General features: G+C 43.6%; 1 long non-coding RNA gene across 1 annotated transcript; it reads right to left on the bottom strand.

The window, feature by feature from the left end:
• Positions 1-671: 671 nt before the first annotated feature.
• Positions 672-6,457, bottom strand: LOC128784046 (uncharacterized). The gene is made up of 4 exons (XR_008429345.1): positions 6,332-6,457; positions 5,174-5,270; positions 2,611-2,735; positions 672-732 (listed from the first exon to the last, which is right to left on the bottom strand). It is a non-coding gene; the product is annotated as an uncharacterized LOC128784046 (long non-coding RNA).
• Positions 6,458-20,531: the final 14,074 nt, after the last annotated feature.

Genomic DNA, 20,531 nt, shown 5'->3' with positions numbered 1-20,531 from the left:
CCAGCTGCAAGTACAGATAAAGTAAATTCATTATGCCATAATGAGAAGGCTGTACATTTATAAAGGTTTATGTTGTATTGTGTTTTTATATCTTTGTAACAGTTCTGTAATGGTTTGCCCCTTCACCCCCATTTTCTCCTGGTGGTTCCACCCCGGGCTTTCCCGCCTTTCCCTCAATGCCAATCTCCCTGAAAATGCTCAGTCACTCCCCTGTCCCTTCCCTGGTACCCTGTCCATCACTCAGCTCCTCATCCCACTCTCCCAGAATCTTCCACCTTGGGCATCGAGTGAGTGGACGAGGGCCAGGGGTCCCTCCCTTAAACTTCCCCCATTGGTTTATGTATCTGTCTGTCCTTTCGCCTTCCAGTCCCCCAGATCCCCCAGATCCTTCCCCCTGGTTACCGCCCTGGTACTTAAGATGTTGCAAAGGCCTCGAGGGCGCTTTTGGCTGTCGGGTACAATGGCATTTGGGGCTCCTCAGAGCTCGGATTAAACCGGAGACTGTTTCCCCAGCCTTGAGTCTCTTATTACCTCCTCGGATGTCACCTGTCCTCCATACAAGGCAGACAGTGTAGCGCTCTCTCTTAGCCGCTCCCCAACTCTCCTTGAGAAACAGGGGAGTGTCCCCTGCTGCTGACCGTGCCTCTGCCAGGCAGGCAAAGCCAGGGAGCTCCAGGGTGGACACAGCGGCAGTTTGGTGGCCAGTGCAAGGTCTGAGGACATCACCAGACCCTGTGGAGGAGATGGCCGGACGTCCTGTTGGATTTATTCTGCAGTGGCATTTGGACTCCGTCTCACGGCCAGCAAGCTACCCCAGGAGTAGCAGACCCCTTTTTGGTGGGTAGCACTCCTGGGGAAGGAACTGGTAGCCAGTTGGCACCACATGGTCAGTTCCACGAGGAGGGCACTACTCAGGACTTTTCTTTCCCTGCTGCCAGCATCGGAGTGGTGAGTATCTTCTCTCCCTCCTTTGTTCTCCCTTCGGGTGGGGTGGGGAGCTTTCTTTGCCTGCTTTTCTTTGGTACTTTCTTTCCCTATATGTTTCTGGGAAGAGAGTCAACTTTTCTCCCTCTTTGGAGGATTTCGCTACTTCAGTAGCTGTTACTTTGCTGTGCAGCACATTTTAGCAGGTGGCCAGCAGAAGGAGTTTCTCTTTTCCTCTTGCTTTTTCCCTGAGTAGTGTGTTTTTAAGAGACAGATTTAACATCAGCCACGATGGGTACTCGGCTTTCTGTCTTGCAAAAGGGAGTCTATTATCAAGTTGTGGGTGTCCTTTTTAGGAATGGGATTCCGTTTCATAAAACAGAAGAGTTTGTTCAGTGGTTGTTCATACATTTTTCTAATGTTTCGGCTGACCAAATTCATAATTTGGAGTTTTGGGATCTAGTAGATAGTGAGTTGTTGCGGCTAGGGGATTCCTCCCTTTCTAGGTTCGCTTTCCTAGCCATGAAAATTAAAAATAATTTCAGAGCCTCTTCTAAAATGCAGGAACAACCACCCAGGAGCAAACTCAACCCCAGTTCTCCCCATCCTAGCCCTCTTCCCTCTCCTGTCTGCCCCAAACCGGGAATTCTAAAGGGAACAGCGCGGCAAGAGCTGCAGGGCTGCCTTTGTCTCCCTGGTTCCCCACAGAATCCCCGAGACCCCCACCCGAGCAGTCCTGGCCAGACTGCTCAAGATCTTTCCTGTCCCCCTACTTCTCCACGTTGTACAGCCCCATCCCAAAAGTCCACCGTTTGTTTTAGTATCCCAGACCCTACCTTCCCTCAAGAAGTCTCCCCTGAAGCGCAAAATGGCGGATGCCACGTGGCGGTCGCCACCACATACCCTTCTTCTTCCCATGATCCTTTTCCTGCTCCTCCCCTAAACCTTTTCCTCCCATCAACCAACCCCTTCCTGTCTTCTGACTCCTCCCCTCTTTCCAGCGACCTACCTTCCCTTCCAGCTCCTCCTATCTCCCCCCAAACCACACCCCCCCAGTTCTGCCCACTCCGGGATGTGTCAGTCATGTCTCTCCTCCCTGTGTCCTAGCCACACCCCCTCTGATGTAATCTCTTTTTCCCACGGTTCCCATGACCCCTCCTGTTCCCACGCTTGGGCTTCCGGGGAAGGGGGGTGCCTGGGAACCAGAACCCTGATTCTATCCTCACTCTCAGTGCTGCTCCAGTCACCTGTATCCCCAGGTGGGGCATGGGGCGGGTTCCCCGGCCCCAGTGGTCGCCACTTGATTACCAGACCAAGAAGGAGCTCCACAAAGCTCAAAAAAATTTTGGTAGGGATGGCGAATATTTCAAGGGACTGTTGAAGGCCACTCTTTCGGGAAATGTTTTAACTTCTGTGGATCTCCGTACACTTTTCTCGTGCTTGCTATCCTCAACAGAGTTTTTAATATGGGAAGCAGTGTGGGAAAAGGAAGCACGGTCTGCTTTACCAATACTATGGGCTGACCATGACGTAGTGATGGATGTGGACAAGTTGGTGTTACCCATTGATCACCTTTGTGGGGAGGGGGAATGGGTGGAGGGGGAAAAACAAGCCATAAAAATACCTAGGGAGGCGCTCCGGGAGAGCGTGAAGGCAGTGGAAAAGGCATTTCCCATTGATAATTACCTGTCTATAACTCAGTTTCCCTCTGAATCTTTCCTTAAGTTCATAGTTCGTTGAGCGACTTTGCAGGGCAGTGGACCTTCAAGTACAGGATACGGGAGTGCGGCAGGGAATCCTTATGGAGATTGCTTGACAAAATGCCAATGAAAAGTGTAAAGCTGCAATCCTGAGCCTGCCCCTCAACCCACCACCGACCCTGCAGTCCGTGCTAGAAGTGTGCTCAAGGAAGTTCACAATCACATCCGTGGATCAACGTCACAAACAGAGGGAACTGAGGAGGGTGGTGGCTGTCGACATCCCTGACCTGCCATCCAGCAGCCAGCCGCCACGCACTCCACGGACATTTAAGAGACCTCCCCCAGCAAACCCGCGGTGTCATCTTTGCAGGAATCCAGGGCATTGGATGCCCAACTGCCCATTGAGGCAACAGTTTTTTTAACTTCAGGAAGGCCCAACAAAAACAAAAGGTTGCCTCCAAAGGAGGGCCATCAAAAAATTAAAAACTAAGTGCAGTGCCTCCCTGCACGATGATAGAAATGGGGCGGGGCCAAGAACATCTGCAGAGTGGGGGGGAAACCAAATATTAACATTGCTTCTTCACCAGACTTGACTCACTCATACCAACCAAGACCTGTTTTAACCACTGATTCTCATAATGTGCCTTTCAGGTTGGCTCTGACAGAGCCCCTCCATCTTCGTAATACCAAGTGGCATTTTGTGTCTATGAACCCCAAGGAACCTGGTACTTGGGGAGACAACTGTAGTAAGTATGTCGTCCTTGGGGACACCAAATATACACCTTTAGATATTCACATCCTCCCAGGTCTCGTGTCATCAGACCCGGGGAAACTCGTCCTTTGGCTGCGTTGTACTCACCCACCAGTGTACCTGCCCAAAGGCCAGGTCATCGCCCAGGCCATCCCAGTGCCTGAGCCTTCATGGAACCAGGGACAGAGGAAAAACACATATCATACCATTGCCTGGACTCAGATACTGGGGGCCGAAAAACCAAAGACCTCATGCGGGTTATACCGGGGGGGGAGTACAAAACCTTAGTTGGACTCCTAGACACGGGGGCAGATGTGACTGTCATTCCCTCCCAGGAATGGCCATCACATTGGGAGTTGCAAGATGTGGCTGGACATGTACAAGGTGTTGGGGGCATTCAATTAGCAAAACAAAGAGTGTCTGCGGCGTTCTCTCTTTCTCCCCAGTCCGGGGCAGCTCCAACGCCCTCTGACGCCGCCTCCCCCCGGACTTCCGGGTTCGCCGCTTCTCTCCCGTGTGCCGCTGGCACCGGCACGTGGGTTGGGGTCTGCTGGGTTCTGTCACCCGCGCTACGGGATCCGAGGCAAAGAGGGAAGGAATGTCCAAATCACCCATGAGGAGAGCAGGAAGGTTTTATTGTCGCTGAGAGTTGAAGTGGGGGGTAGCGACCCGCGCTTCCCACTCCACGTGGGGGAAATGGCACTGAACCTGGGAGGGAGCGGGATGATATAGGGGATGTGATAGGGAGGGCAGACGCCACCCCCCCAATCCATGCGGGTGACACGATGATGACGTAGGACAGCGACCAACCAGAGAACCCCGCAAGGGCGGGCACCGAGCCTCGGGCTGAGTGGGATTGTGGGGATGGGGCGGTGGACACGGGGTTTCCCGGGGCCGGACAGGGGAGTGGTTACAGGAGCGGCAGAGGGGATGGCCCCCAACAGCAGGCAGCATGGGGCCAGACACCATGGTGGGGGGGAACGACATGGGGGAAGCGCGGGGGTGCACAGGACTCGGCTAGCTAACACAAATAAGAACCCCTAAAACCCAATTCCAGGATGCAACAAGCGTCGTCCAAATTGAGAGGCTGAATGGGCAATTGGCCTCTGTAAGCCCATTCGTTTTACATTATACGGAACCTTTGTGGGGGAGAGACCTGATGGCGCAGTGGGGGGGTCAGAATTGACATCCCAGAGACCCCCCAGATTTTTCAGGCAATGGTCACTGAAAAGCACGCTACCCAGAAACTCAATTGGAAAACAGATTCACCAGTCTGGATAGAGCAATGGCCGCTCAATAAATAAAAATTAAAGGCGCTTGAGGAGGTCGTAGACAAGCAGCTAAAAAAGGGGAATATCCAGGAAACAACATCTCCCTGTAATTCCCCCATCTTTGTAATTAAAAAGCCAGGCAAAGATGAATAGTGGCTCCTCCATGACCTCCGTCAAATCAACAATGTAATAGAAGACATGGGCTCTCTCCAGCCAGGAATGCCATCCCCGACAATGCTCCCCCAAACCTGGAATCTGGCCGTGATTAAGAACTGCTTCTTTCAAATTCCCCTTCACCCTGACGATGCCCCATGCTTTGCCTTCTCAGTTCCCACCATTAACTGAGAACCCCCAAGGAAGAGATACCACTGGAAAGTTCTTCCTCAGGGAATGAAAAACAGCCCATGTATTTGTCAGTGGTACGTCTCTTCCTTGCTGTCCCCAGTCCGTGCAGCTGTGAAGGATGTCATCATCCTTCATTACATGGACGACATCCTCATGTGTGCCCCAAATGAAGACATACTTACCCACACGCTTAACCTAACAATCAATTCTTTGGTTGTTGCAGGGTTTGAGCTCCGTGAAGACAAGGTTCAGAGGATGCCACCTTGGAAGTCCCTGGGCCTGGAGATTGAGAAGCGGACCATTGCTCTGCAAAAATTGGCTATCAAGATTAACATCAGGACTTTGGCTGATGTCCAGCAACTGTGTGGCTCTTTGAACTGGGTGAGGCCTTGGCTGGGTATTTCCACTGAAGACCTAGCCCCCCTTTTCAATTTATTAAAAGGGGGAGAGGAGCCTAGTTCTCCTAGGACCCTTACCCAGGAAGTGGGGGCTGCACTGGAGAAAGTGCAGGACACGATGTCTGCCAGGCAGGCCCACTGTTACCAACCAGGCCTGACCTTTAAATTCATCATTCTCAGTAAGCTACCACACCTCCATGGGGTGATCTTCCAATGAGAGGTCACCCAAGTAGGAAGAAGGACCAGGACTGGAGGGACCCACTCTTAATCATAGAGTGGGTCTTCCTCAGTCACAACAGGTCCAAAAGGATGACACGGCCACAAGAGCTGGTGGCAGAGCTGATCCAGAAAGCAAGGGTCCAGATCAGGCAGTTGGCAGGGTGTGACTGTGACTGCATCCACATTTCGTTAAAATTAGAATCAGGCCATCTATCCAAAGCAATGTTGGAACATCTGCTTCAGGTAAACGAAGCACTGCAGTTTGCATTGGGCAGTTACACTGGTCAAATTTCAATTCATCGACCAGCCCACAAAATTTTCAATTTGGATATCCAACTTACATTGTCACTAAAACCTATTCAGAGCAAAACACCTCTAAAGGCACTGACAGTGTTTACAGATGCGTCAGGGGCATCTCACAAGTCAGTCGTGACCTGGAAAGATCCTCAGACTCAGCAGTGGGAGGCAGATGTTGCCGAGGTGGAAGGATCACCTCAAGTAACTGAGTTGGCTGCTGTTGTCAGAGCTTTTGAGAGGTTCTCTGAACCATTTAATTTGGTCACAGATTCGGCCTATGTAGCAGGTGTAGTGTCCAGAGCAGAGAATGCAATCTTACAGGAAGTCTCCAACATGGCATTGTATGAGTTGCTCTCAAAACTAGTAAAATTGGTCTCCCACCGAGAGCAACCATTTTAGGTGATGCATGTCAGGTCACACACCGACCTGCCAGGGTTCATCGCTGAGGGTAATCGAAGAGCTGATGCCCTCACAGTACCTGTACAGGTGGCCCCACTTCCAGATGTGTTCAGTCAGGCCAAAACCAGCCACCAGCTCTTCCATCAAAATGCACATGGCCTGGTTCATCAGTTCCATCTGACCCACGAACAGGCCAGGGCCATTGTGACCACATGTCCCAGCTGTCAACAAAATTCTCTCCATTCCCTTCGCTGAGGAACAAACCCTAGGGGTTTGAAAAGCTGTGAAGTGTGGCAAATGGATGTAACACACATCCAGTCATTTGGCAGATTCAAATATGTCCATGTCTTAGTAGATACTTTCTCTAGTGCAGTCTACGCTTCAGGCCACACAGGAGAGAAGGTTTCTGACACCAAAAAACACCTGATGCAGGCCTTTTCCATGCTGGGCATCCCCAAAATCATCAAAACAGACAACAGCCCAGCGTACAAGTTCAAGGAGTTTCGGAGCTTCCTGCAACAATGGGGAATAGAGCACAAAACTGGCATCCCCTATTCCCTGACAGGCAAAGCCGTGATGAGAGGGCCCACCAGAGCCTAAAAAGGCTTCTTCATCAACAGCAACAGGCAGTGAAGGTGGAATCCCCTCAAGTGCAGTTGTCCAAAGCACCGTTTACCATCAATTTCTTAAACTGCACATACGAGAACTTGAATCCACCTATTACCGGGCATTTCCTGGAAAGTAGTCAGACCAGCCTAAAGGCTTGTCCACCAGTCCTGGTAAAAAACCCAGAAACATGGGAGAGGGAGGGACCCTACAAAATGATAACCTGGGGGAGGGGATACGCCTGCGTGTCCACCTCCTCAGGTTTGAAGTGGGTCCCTTCGAAGTGGGTGAAACCTTAAGTTCCCAAAGTATCCAGGTCCAGGACCACGGCACAGGTGGCCAGCGCTTGCTGGAGGAGGATGAGACGTCGCACCCTTTAAATCCCTAACTCCTCCCTCTATCCTAATGTCTTTTGTTTACAAGATTCCTTTCAGATTTCGCTGATCTGGACCCAGCCAGCATGAACATCAAGTTGAGCCCCATCCTTCAGCTGCTGCTCCTGCTCAGCACATTCCATCTCAGCGAGACTGTAGATTCAGACTGGCTGACTGGACTCTTTAAAGGATGGGACTCTCGGGCTGGGTCGGGTCAATTTTAAAAACTGAACCTTTAGTTTTGCTTGTTAAGTTTCCCCTCCTTCCTTTTTAAAACAAAAGGAGGAATTGTATTGTGTTTTTATATCTCTGTAACAGTTCTGTAATGGTTTGCCCCTTCACCCCCCATTTTCTCCCAGTGGTTCCACCCTGAGCTTTCCCGCCTTTCCCTCAATGCCAGTCTCCCTGGAAATGCTCAGTCATTCCCCTGTCCCCTCCCTGGTACCCTGTCCATCACTCGGCTCCTCATCCCACTCTCCCAGAATCTTCCACCTTGGGCATCGAGTGAGTGGACGAGGGCCACGGGTCCCTCCCTTAAACTTCCGCCATTGGTTTATGTATCTGTCTGTCCTTCCGCCTTCCAGTCCCACAGGGAGCTTCAGGGTGGGCACAGCGACAGGTTTGTATACTGTGTTTGTGTCTGGGGTTTTTAAGCTGTGATGCCTGCACTGTGAGACATGCAACAAGGTTTTCATGCCTGTCAGACTCCTATTGCCACTCTGGACTCCAGAGTGCAGCCTGCTAGTGGACTTCATGGCAGGGCTTTGTGACTTCAGCTGAAAATCTGCTTGGAGTAGTGAATATCTCACAGCAAGACAATGAGTGCTTAGCCACTGTAGCCCTGATCCTAAGAAAATTCATCTTGCTAGGAATAATAATTAACACAATTTATTAAATGGATGTTTCATGGTACGAATGACACTTTGAATATGAATTACAAACCCTATAAACAAAACATAGCCCCTTGTCTGTGAAGGGAAAAGTATTAAAACTACTGATTAAATTGCTTCTTGAAAGGTAAATGGAAAGCTCAGTGCATTTGCACTTGACAGCTACTCTCGTTGCCATAAAATAATTTTGACATTTAAATGTCAAAAGATATGGTATTCTTACAAGACTTTAATTGTCTTTGATCATTCTGGTATTTCTGTCTGTGTCTTTCAGTGCTTTAATTTCACTGTGGATTTATATCTGATGCACTAAGTCCAACATTAACCCAATATACTTTGCAACATATTGGAAAAATGGTGATCCTTGCAACTTCTTTCCTTGCATGCATTTTAGTCACTTCCTTCTTCCTTCCCTGACTTCCTGTCCACCACAGCTCTTTCATTCTGTTTCCATGAGCTTTGAAGTGAGAGTTGTGGATCACCTCAGATCATGAGTGTTATCACACCCTTCTGCCTTGTCTATTTAGGGTGTGTTTTTTTGGTAAGGACTCTGTTTCATCCTTACACTTTATTCCAATAACCAGAATTATGAATGCTAATTACTTTTCAGGGCTAAATATAGCATAATACTGTTTTGACAGAGATGGGTTTATGCATTCGTGTGGGGGGAAAAGGTCTGACTTCAGTTCATGGAATGCTTTATAAGTTCCTTAAAGTGAAATTGGGTGAATTCTTCCTCCCATGTAACTTAGGCATCTAAACAGTCAACAAAGATGTGCTTACCTTCACGAGTGAAAAAAAGGCTAAAGGTTACCCTGAATGCCTGGAGACAGGTGAGAGGAATGTGACCCAAGGTCCCCATCCAAAAAGTTTTTTTGGCTGGTTTTCTGTTTTTTGTTTGGTGGTTTTTTTTTTTTTTTTTGTTTTTTTTTTTTTTTTTTGTTTTGTTTTTTTTTTTGTTTTTTTTTTTTTTTTTTTTTTTTTTTGTTTTTTTTTTTTTTTTTTTTTTTTTTTTTTTGTTTTGTTTTTGTTTTTTTTTTTTTCCAGAAAGAATTCAAGAGCGACTAGCTCTATCACAAATGAACTTTACGTGTACTGTTTGGTACACATTCAGGGAAAGTAAATTTCTGTCTGAGCTAGACCTGGGGTCTCAGATACTCAGGAGGGTGCTCTATTTCTTCGTACTTTTTCTTTCAGTACTTTTAAAAACCCTTAATCCAAGGGCCTAAAAGGGAAATATATCCCCTCTAGTGTGTTCTCTCATTAGTACTACTTATACAGCTTTCACCATCATTTTATTCCACTTCATTTAAATAAAATATGGCCTCTGTAACCAAGAAGATAATTAGTAGCTGGTGGAAGCTCATTTGTAATTATATTGAGTTGAAACTGATAATTATTACATTACTTTATATGTGCAATGTTTTCCTTCCAAATCCCCTCTGCTTCCCTCAAATTTTGCAGCACATTTGCAATCACTGTTGTGGGAAATGGATGAGATTCCAGCAGATCCTTGTTACCTTTCTTTCACTGCACAAAAAGGAAATAGTTCCTCAGCTTGTGAGGAGACCATCCTCTAAATTATACTGTTTAATCAGAGACAGTTTATTACTGGGTTTCATCCTAGAGCATCTTGCTTTGATACTGACAGAACTTACTTAAATGATACAGGTTTGTTTTAACTTTGTGGTAATGAAATGGAATTTTTTTAGTAATGGAATGTTTCCTCTGGTCCCCTAAAGGAAACCTTAAGTCTTATTAACAATTTCTGGTGACAAACACTGGGATGTGCTACTAGTTGTACTTCTTATATGGCTTTGGGGGAGACTGGCTATTTAGTGAAAGATGAAAGGAAAGCACGGCCACCAAGATGCACCTCAGCGAATCTCTGTACTAATTGACACAGTGTACTCTCTTTTAAAAGGCAGACTTTGCCTCTCCTCTCTCAGTGCATTCCCTAAGGTCTCTGAGGTTTCATGCAGAGCCTGGGGACATTTCTGGGGGTTACACTTTGATGTGTTAGCACCACTAAATAGTGTCCTAAGTATCACAGCTACAGGGGGGGATTCACTCTTCTGCGCTGACCTCCTGCAGGAAACTGCTTGTTCAGCAGCAGAATGAATCAACCTAGGGCATCTCTGTGAAACAGCCAGGCAAGCCTAGGCTTGAAATTCCCTGCCTCTATGTGCTAACTTCTCTTTATTAAGGGAAAACAGAAATTATCAGTCCTTAAACATGGCAGCTCTCTGAATGTTTTCCTGATACTTTTGCTGCCAGAAATTTCCATGTGAACAGGTGTGGAAATTGACAGCAATGCATGAGAATATCTCCCATGCCTTTTATTATGTTTTTCTAGACTGTGACCAGATCTCTACAAATAGCTCTCTACAAAGTTCTTCCCCACTTGTCACTACCTTCTTTAAAAATGTTGACAACAGAGCTCCAAAAGCTTTTGCAGATGGTATGTGGAGAGGCAACAGCACCTTCCTCCTCCTGTTTGATACCATTTGCCCTACAAGTTATCACATTGCACTCATTCATTACCATGATGCACAATGTTTTTTTTCTGTGTCTTTACATTGAAGAAAAAAAATGGCTTAGTGTAACTGCGGCATCAGTTTCTCCTTGAATGTTTCTGACAGATGGGATTCATTTTGAGATTAAGATGGATCAATCTAGACTGATAAATTTAGTGCCCAGTGGTGTCTGCGGAGGAGAATTCAGTTAGTGGAGATGTGAGATGAAATTCAGGTGACCATCATGAAGGATACAATTCATTCACAATACAGGACATTAATGCCACTTCCCATGTCCTCAGGAATCTTGTCTGGTGCTGCTCTACAAGGGCAGTAGTCTCCCAGCAGTCCATATGACATCAAGCATGCCTAGAGACATATCAAATGCCTCTGCAAGCCCACGTGTGGGCAGCTGACTCATCCTCTAGAAGTCTGTTTTACCATGAGCTGAAGTGCTTTCTGGGCTTCCTTGCCTGTAATAGGATTTTAGACATCTATAGACACCTACATGGAGACATTTAAAGTTTCCTAGTCTGAGATTGACTTGGGCCTGAAGGCTCCGTTTAGTTGCCTGAAAACAGATATTTACCAATTCTTCAGTCTTAGGTCAGCTTGCCCTACTTTTTTCTCTAATTGCTGTTAGGGCCACATGATGGGAGACTGTGCAGGGAGAGAGACTCTAATGGTTTTGATACCCTGAGGTGCAAGATGCCCGCAGTTCTCTCAGTTTAAGAACTTCTAGCTTTTAACAGTTAAAAAGTTTAAATTTTTCAGACTTGCCAAGGAGCTAGGAGCTATTCCATGAAGGCTGGAAGATTTAAGTACATGTTTCAGTTTTCTCCCAAGACAAGGACCTCATGTATCTGTTGAATGCAGCTGCCTTCAGATCTTCATTGGCTATGGTGTCAGCAGTGTCTGGTGTCAGGACCAGTGCTGGGACTTCCCTTGCACATGGTATGCTGCATAAATAATGTGTCTTGGGTATTTTAACATTCCAGGTACATGACTCCGATTTTCAGGAATACCAGTATGATCATCTTTCTTTTGAAACGAACAATGCTGATTCCTTGTGTCTATATCTGGGGCCACTACTGTTGGTCTGTACAATAGAAACCAACTTCATATCTCTCTACCAAATGCTGCCATAATCTTTGGTCTTTGTGGTCTTATTAAATAGTGCAAAATTACATTATACTCCTCTCTCAAAGTTCCTTTCAAAATAATGGCAGTAAGATTCTTAAGATTAATACTAAGATATATGTCAATCTTTTAATTTTTGCTTGGACTATGAAATATTTTTATTTAGATGTAGAATTAGAATTAGGATTAATTTTGAATTCAGAATTACATGCAGAAGAAACACAGAACTTGAGAACTATAGGATTTGGATTACAACTCCCTTTTCTAGGTTTTGAGATAATGTTCTGTAATGTTTTACAGACAATTTAATATATTACATGCTTTCCTTTTAATTTCTACAGTTTATTTGTTGACATTTATTTATGAATGTCTAAAACCAAGATGCTTGAGTGCAGGGAAGATAAAAGCCATTGTCATTAAAGCTGCCACACATTCTTTTCCACATTGTATTATAGGCTCTTTAGGCCATAGAAGCATGCTAAAAGGGGCTGTAAAGATGTTGTATCTGATGCTTCTACCATTTCATATAAAAGCTTATGGGCTGCACAGCTCAGCTGGTGGTCCCAGGTGCATGTGCACTTCATTTCAGGAGGTATCATTAGGAAAAATGTATTATGGGTATAATAATTGCAGGAGAAAAAACATTGGTATAATGGGAACTGTAGTATTATTCACTTTTTAAAATTATTTTTTATCCAAGTTGTTGTCTTAATAGTGCCTTTCATAGATACATTAGATTAGCATACTCACGATGGGATCCATCTGCCAAAATGTAAGACTAAAAATCAGACATACAATTCCAAGTTAGTCATCCTAAACTATACTGCCCTTTGAGAGATATACACAGCTACAGAGGAATATTCAGATTTAACTCTTATTTTATGATAGGCTGAATTGCTTTTTAAATGTAGCTATCCCTCATTTCTTCAAAGGGAATATAAAAGTACAAGTTTACGTTCAGGTATGCACTCTTAAGTTAACTGGAATATTAAATTTGGACAAATGAATTCTTGGTTGACTGTAACTAATGATTATTTTGTTTTTATAAAAACTTTCCCCAAATAATCCATTTTTATTTATATAGCACCATAGAAATTAAATTTTATCATTTAACCCAGGAAAAGTGGCAAAATACAAGAGTTTTACGGCATGGCAGCACAATGGCAAATGACCTGATCTCAAGGATTTTTTCCTTGATCAATGTCACAAGGGAACAGAAGGAAGCAAGGCATCCTCTTTTCAAAGGTTTGGAATTGGCTATGCTTCTCCCTAGGGTTACGGCTTTGGGAGAAAGCCCAGCCCAGAGCTGCTTATTTGACTTCATAGTTCTGCTGGGGTGCATGGTGGCTTTGCAGGACTAAATGCCATTTCCTGTCCCTGTGGCTGTTCTTGTGTTTCTCTCACTCTTCTGATGAACATGCAAACTGTTTTCAAGAACATGAGGCTGGGGAGCACATGCTGCTGTGCCAGGCATACAGTGTAACAAAGAAAAGGAGTCATTTCCTTAGACAGAGAGGAGAGATGTGAAATTCTGGCAGAATAAGTGCTCTCTTGCACTGATAAAAATCAGACTGTCTTTGTCCTCTGTGGTTTTACATATTTATGGAGACAAGGATCTTGGTTTATTCCTTTGCACTGTCAGCTACAGTTAGCATCCCTAACTGATATTATCTTATTTTGTTTTCATGCAAATAGACAAAAGCGTGTTCCTTCCTAATAAGCAGAAGCAATTATACTTTAGATGAACCATGAATGCTGCAAATTTTTTTTCTGTGTGGTTTTTAGGTAGAGGTCACAAATAGGCTAAAGAAGTTTGGCATTGGTTTTGAGACCTGCAGGTGGGACCAGAGAGTAAATACAGACACCTATGGCATGTCTTAGGGTAGGGAGTGAGCTAGCCTGGGCCCTGCTGAATTACAATGTCTGCTATAGAAAGCCTGAATTCTGCTCTTTTTCAAAATAGTTTATAGGAATACTGGTTTATTTTCAGTCATTTGAAGTGTGTTGTCATAGTTGTGTAGTGAATCATGCTGCCTAAAAATACTTCCTCTGTATTAATGTAATGTAGTTTCAATCTTATATAATGTTATATAAGGCAGTTGAACCAACACATCTTCAAAGTCATTAGTTCTTCAACTAGTTATAGATAAGCTTTTTGGAAAAAAAAATCTTTTCTCATAGTTTTTAAAATTTTTTTAAGCAAAAATATTAGGATGGGGTGCTGGCTTACTGCTGCCTGAAGAGGCCTGTGCTCTGCTCTGCCTTTGCCAACACCATAGCATTTCAGTTGCAAAACTGAAGTCAAATGCTCGCTTGGCTCAGCGAACCAGGAGCAGTTCCAAATGCCCAGGCTGTGTAGCATTCAATTTATGCAAAGTGTTAGTGATGGTATCTAAGATATTACAACCTTTGCTTTCATTTTCCAGAGAAATGTCATCAATTTTCTCTGGAAGACAGAATGCCTTTAATTACCATTTCAGTATCTGTGCAATATTTGGTCCATGTCACCCAGGAGGTAGAATGTATAAATTAAGCCATGTCTCTTTTATCCCAAACTAATATGTTTGAACTGAGCTAGCCTGCTATCCTTGAAGACATATTTTATGGTCCCTTCTGTGAAAGCCTTAGAGACAATTGCAATCCAATACTATACCTATATCTTTAAATAAATCTTACTCTGGTTTACAGCTATAAAAGGATGGAAACAGAAGTTCTGTTAGTGTGAGAAGGTATATTTACCTTGAGATTAAAAAATATTTTCACCTGAATAAAATGCACTAAAATTCAGGAGCTACCAGTTTTGGTACCCTACATTAGGGACACGGCTGTAGCCAGTGACAAAAAACCAGCTGTTTAAATGGGTGCCTCCAACAGCTGGTTTGCCATGCTGTTGTGAAAACTGTTATTTGCCACCTTACTGATGTATTTCTTTTTCTTCCTTTTGAAAAACGGTGATGGCCCTGTCCATGCTGATGCATCCTTTTCCATAGGCAGATGATTCATTCATCTGATTTCCCCTCTGAATACTGCTTTTAAATCCAAGTGCTCTGATCTCTCTGAATCAACCTTCCCTAGGCTTCAGGCTCTACAAGGAGGACAGTTATGGTCCCTTTATGGTATAATACTTCTGATTTATTTTTAATTTTTTTTCTGAAGATAAATATATCTTTTATGATATAAATAACTCTTTAGAGTTGAAGTTTGGATAAAAAATCCTAGCTGAAAAAACCTTCAAGTAGATCCAGGAATTTTTATAAAGTAGGAAGTAAAAGTGCTTGTAAAGTAATTTTTAGAACCAGCTAGTCCAAACAAATTTGGCCTCCTTTTGTTCAAGTCCACAAAGCAGTTTTTTGGGGTTTTTTTAAACAGTATCCCATTAGTAAAATATTGAAAACTATGTTCCTGGACACTGTTCTCTCAAGAGCTTGATACCTTGAAGTGAGGCCAGCATCATTTGTCTAAGAAGCTCAGATCTGGTGCTAATAGCAGTGCTACTTCTGTGATAGATTCTGCTTTTCTGTTGCTTCCTGCTGTTTTATGTTACTTTAATCAAAATCTTTTGCCTTTTTTTTTACTCTAGATTCTGATAAAAACCCTGTTTTTATCTATGATGGAACTACTCATGTTTTGGTCTTGGCTGGGGAATGGCCTGAAGTTGTGTCAGGGGAGGTTTAGGTTAGGTATCAGAAAAAGTTTCTTCACCCAGAGGGTGGCTGGGCACTGGAAGAGGCTCCCCAGGGAAGTGGCCACAGCACCAGCCTGGCAGAGTTCAAGAAGCACTTGGACAATACTCCCAGGCACAGGGTGTGACTCTTGGGGACATCTTGTGCAGGGCCAGAAACTGGACTCAGTGATCCTTGAGGGTCCCTTCCAACTCATTTCATTCCATGATTATGGGATTTTTCAATGATATGTGACTTTTACTTCCCAGCACAAACCTCCTGCCTCCCAGAAGAACGATGTCTGCTATCAGGTTCTTTCTTTTTTGGCATTACTATTGCAGTCAGTTTACCAGAAAGGGCACACATCATCTCAAATATGATGATGCAGAGAATTGTCAAGTGTGCATAATCCAGAGGTACCTACCTGTCCCAGTGTGACACATACCCATCATTCAGAACAAATGAAAGAAAATGTGCCTGGCTGTATGCAAGAATAGCAGAAAAGTAGGATTTTGGGCAGAGGGAAATATTTGCAATGCTGTATGAGAAACCCACTCTTAATTTCTGGAGTTCAACTTGAGTGATAGCTGCAAGTCCAGCTTGAATCTTTCAAGACTTACCATGTCTGAATGCAATGATCACAGAAGCTGAGCTCCTAACTAGTATAAACCAATGCCATTTGTCCCAAAGCTTCATTAGATATTGAGGCAAGTAAAGGCCATCTGAATACAGCATAGGCTTCTTCAGACAGGGAAGTGGGATTTTTAACATCTCACCCAGCATGGCTCTGTGCAGCAGATCATGTCCTGGATACAGCTGTGCAGCGATCTGCCACTTCTCCCAGCCACTCACAGGGACTCATTCGTTCAGCTAGCATGCCTGGGAAATCTCATTTTGGGCCCTACAAATGCCTCCTCACTGCCTGCTGCAATACACATTAAAGGGTCCCACCAGGAACTCTGCAAGGATTGTCCTGATCTCTCTATACTACTGGGAATTCACGCCTGCTACTTTGTCAGGGAATAAGAATTCAAGTTATTCGGTCAGGTTTGTTGATATGAAAAACTTTGCAGGATCACACTTCAGTGAGATACTAAGAGCAAGAAAGTGGAACTAGATAGTTTTAAATGCATACCCTTTTGTCGTGGTATCTCTGTCTGGGGTACTTGCTGTGTCCCAGACATTGCAACATGATTCATAGGCTGACTAAGCAAGATGCCTTACAATTCACTGAAACTATTGCTTTCTCTCTAGAGAGATTATTTTCATATTATAAATAATTAAACTGCATGATTCATTGTCACATGATATTGTGGAGGCCAAAATCCCTCATCATCTGTTAAAATGGTTATTTGGATGCAGTCTCTGATGTAGGAAGTACACTCTTATAGCCAAATGGGAGGTTTGTCAAGGTCCATTCAGATCTGTCAAAGTTACAGGACATCATACTCTGTGACTTAAACATTGTAGTTCATTCAAATCCTTCAGATCCCTATGCATACCCATTTTCCCAAGCATCTTTTCAAGCCACTTTTCAAGACAGGCACCTGAGCAGAATTGATCTTTGGTATTACTTAATTTGGCTGATTTTGGGTTCTTATCATTACAGGATCAAGACAGACATTATCTAACAAAAAATTCTTACTGACATCAGGCAGAGTTTACTTTTCCCAGCAATTGTATTTTATGTGTTGCAAGGCCTACATAGAGTGAAATGGCTTAAGGCTTGGATGAGCTTCAGCTGAATTTCTTGACATAAATCAATATATTTCAGAGATCTGAGCACTTTCTTTGGTTTGTTTCTGAGCTCCTAATTTCCTCTGTTCTTTGACATTATCATGGAAGAAAATATTTTGGAGGACATTTCCCAGCCCCCATCAGGGGAATGAAGTTCTGTCATGACACAAAGCAGCAGTTGGTCAGATAAAGATTTTAGCTGAATTCCTGACTGTTTGCTTGGTTTCAGAAGACAAAGAGAAAATGATGGTTAATTTCAATGAACTGATCATTTAATCATTATTTTCCAGGAACATCTCTTCTACTACTCTCCTATCTTTGACCTTGCAAACATAGATAAGTGGTTCAATGATTAGGAATTTCTTAACTTCATTATGTTTCAGCTTCCCATCTTGTTAAGAAGAAGAGATAGAAAGTTTGCCTCGGTAACAAATTTTGGATCCTCAAATGAAAGTTGAGGTAGGAAGTGCAATATAATCCCCTAGAGGAATGCTTGGCCAGGTGTATTGTATATGCCTGCTTTAGACATTGTGAGAATTTCATTTACATTAGGCAGCATGGGGGAACTTCCCAGTTCCAAGTGTGAGTTTCTGCCCTGATTACAGCTCCTCACCCTTTTTCTTCCCATCATCTTCTTTTCTATGTGCTTTCTCACAGGAAGGTTGAACAAACACAGCTGTCCAAGGAAGAAAGAGGAAAAGTCAAGGAGAGACAAGGTCTGTTTTTTCTCTTTGCTTTATGTGTGTATTTTTCTAAATCTTAAGATGTTACAGTATTTAACAGAACATTTGAAATTCCTTGTCTATTCTTTGAGTTTAGGACATACGATGTATTCATTTCTGACACAAAATGATCTGCAGAAGTCTCTTTCTATCTGGCATATAGGATAACAGGACACCAGTAACACAGGTATACTGGGAATTCTTGTATTAGGCAATGAATCCAACAAATATGAATAGGGTGATGGGGTTTTTGCCTTCATTATTTTTATTGTGGGAACATAACTAAGCTAACACTAGAGCCTTTTCTTTTGTCATTCCTGTTCTTGTTCTTTACAGCCAGCCTCTAATCCTCTTTTGATCTTCTCTCTATTTATTCCAAATCACCCACAGGGCTCTGTGATTTAGAGCCAGAGTTTCTAGGGTTTAGTTTCCCTGAAGGGTCCTCTCCAAGGTTATGAGTAGAAGACCTTTTTTGGAGAGGAGACTAAATGTAATTGTGTTGCAGGCAAATTTCTGAAAAGCAAGAAAGAGAACAGAAAATATGTTTTCTTTCCCACATTTTATTAAAGTGAAGGAATTTCCTGTTTTTTCCAGACTAAATTTTTTTTCTTCAACAAAGGTGACAGATGGAGGACTTGAAGAGTGTTTATTGATGGCATATATAGAAAGTATTTTCTGAGGAACTAGTGAGTCAAAAGAGGCCTCTTAGGCAACTTCCACCAAAAAGCCATCTGATAGATGGAAACATGCAGCTAAACAAGCTCTGAAACCAAGTTTGCTGCCCTTGGCCATTCTGTGATAGACACATCAGTCACATTTTTATTTTTGCATCATTACCTTCTAGAAAACCTTTGCTACACTTGCAGATGCCTGCTCACAAAATCTTTTAATCAGAGAAGATTACATGACAGATTGATAGGTCCTGTTTCAGTGGAAGCTCTTGCTCTTGCACAGAGTTTCAGCTCTGTATCTGTGCAGTATGTACCGGCTGTATGACTGTACTTTCGGGTTGACAGCATCAGTCTCGCCTGACAACCTCTGTTAGCTTCACTGCCAAATAACTCTTCAAATAATAACTTGAATATAAGATATTCTCACAGCAAAATGGTAATTTATAAAGCTTTAAGGAACTGGTGACTTGTTGAAGAACAGCATTTAGAGCTGGGCATTTTGATTGTTAGAGTATGGGCTGAGAGTGGAGAATATGACAATTGTATTTATTTTGAAGTGTATTGCAATTTTATTGTTATAGTTCAGGTAGATACTCTGCTGAGGTATTTGAAAAGACACAATTTGCATGTTGAAAAGATCCAATTTGCAAGTTTATGAGGAGGTTTTTTATTGAAATGACATGGATAATGGCTTAACTCTTTATGTTATCAAAAAATACAAAGGGAATGTCATGAGAGTACCTTGAAAAAGAAGAAAATAGCATAGTGAATCACTCAGCACCATTTCCACAATCCACTGATCAGTTTCTACTGCTCAAGTTCACCTGAATTAAAAAAAAAAAAAAAATTGAAAGGTATTGTATACCTATCCCAACTAAAATAAAGGAATTCTAAAGCTATTTACTTCCTAAATAAAGGAACTATAAGGCTAAAATAATTATAAGGCAACGGGTTTTTTAGCTCATAATTAACATAAGATATGGGTAGAATATATAAACTACTGCCATGTACAGTTCCACACTTTCAGTCTTAGTAGCTTCTGTGGGCAAAACAATTAACACAAAGGTCATTGTTCTCATTTTTCCAGTAACAACAGAACATTAAAGCAGTACATCTGTGATTATGTTGGTAGACAAGGGATGCTACAGATGAGATGAAATTTCAATTTCACAAAGGCTAAGACCAAAGTGCATGAATTTAGTAAATAATATACTGTGCACTAAACTTTTCTGAAAGAAGACAAAAAGAACCATGAAACCACACAAGCAAGGAAAGTGAAAATGGGGATGGCCTTTTCATTTTGATCAAAGATGCATCTAATAATAATAATATAATTTCTGTGTGAGAAGTTGTCGTGGTTTGACATGGAAGTGAATTTTTTCCAGGAAGTTGGGTCAAACCAATCAGTGGTCAGGTTTGGATATTGGCACCTGGAGTGACCACTGAAAGTATGGACACGCCTCTGAGAACACAGGGGGTTAAAAGCAAGAACTCCCAGGGGAACTGTCTCCTTGGTTCCGGTTGTCAGAGAGTGCAGACTCTCCCCTGCCCAGCCATGGGCTGGGTGGGGGAGGGGAAGCCACGCGACCTTGTCCAGGTAGGCCGAGGGGCTGAAGGTCTGGAACAGAGCCAGCTCCTGTGGACGGAAGGGTGGAGAGAAGCGGAGATGCCTTTGTTCCCGCCCCCCTCCCCCACAGAGGGAAAGTGACAGAGAGCCTGGCGGCACCTGGAAATTTGCCGGCAGAGGAGAAGGAGAAAGGGGAGGGGGATAGTGCCCAGCGTGGGAGACGGAACGCTGGACCGAGATATCAGCCGTCCAGGGAGTCTGAACTTTTAACCCTTTCCAGGAAATGAGGGCTTTGTAAAATATTACTCCTCCTTGATTTGTAGTGGAAGAGAGACAGTCTGG

This window comes from Vidua chalybeata, chromosome 2, assembly GCF_026979565.1.
Source record: "Vidua chalybeata isolate OUT-0048 chromosome 2, bVidCha1 merged haplotype, whole genome shotgun sequence".
NCBI lineage: Eukaryota > Metazoa > Chordata > Aves > Passeriformes > Viduidae > Vidua > Vidua chalybeata.
Note: the sequence above shows the minus strand (reverse complement) of the source record. Positions and strands in the feature narration are given on the sequence as shown.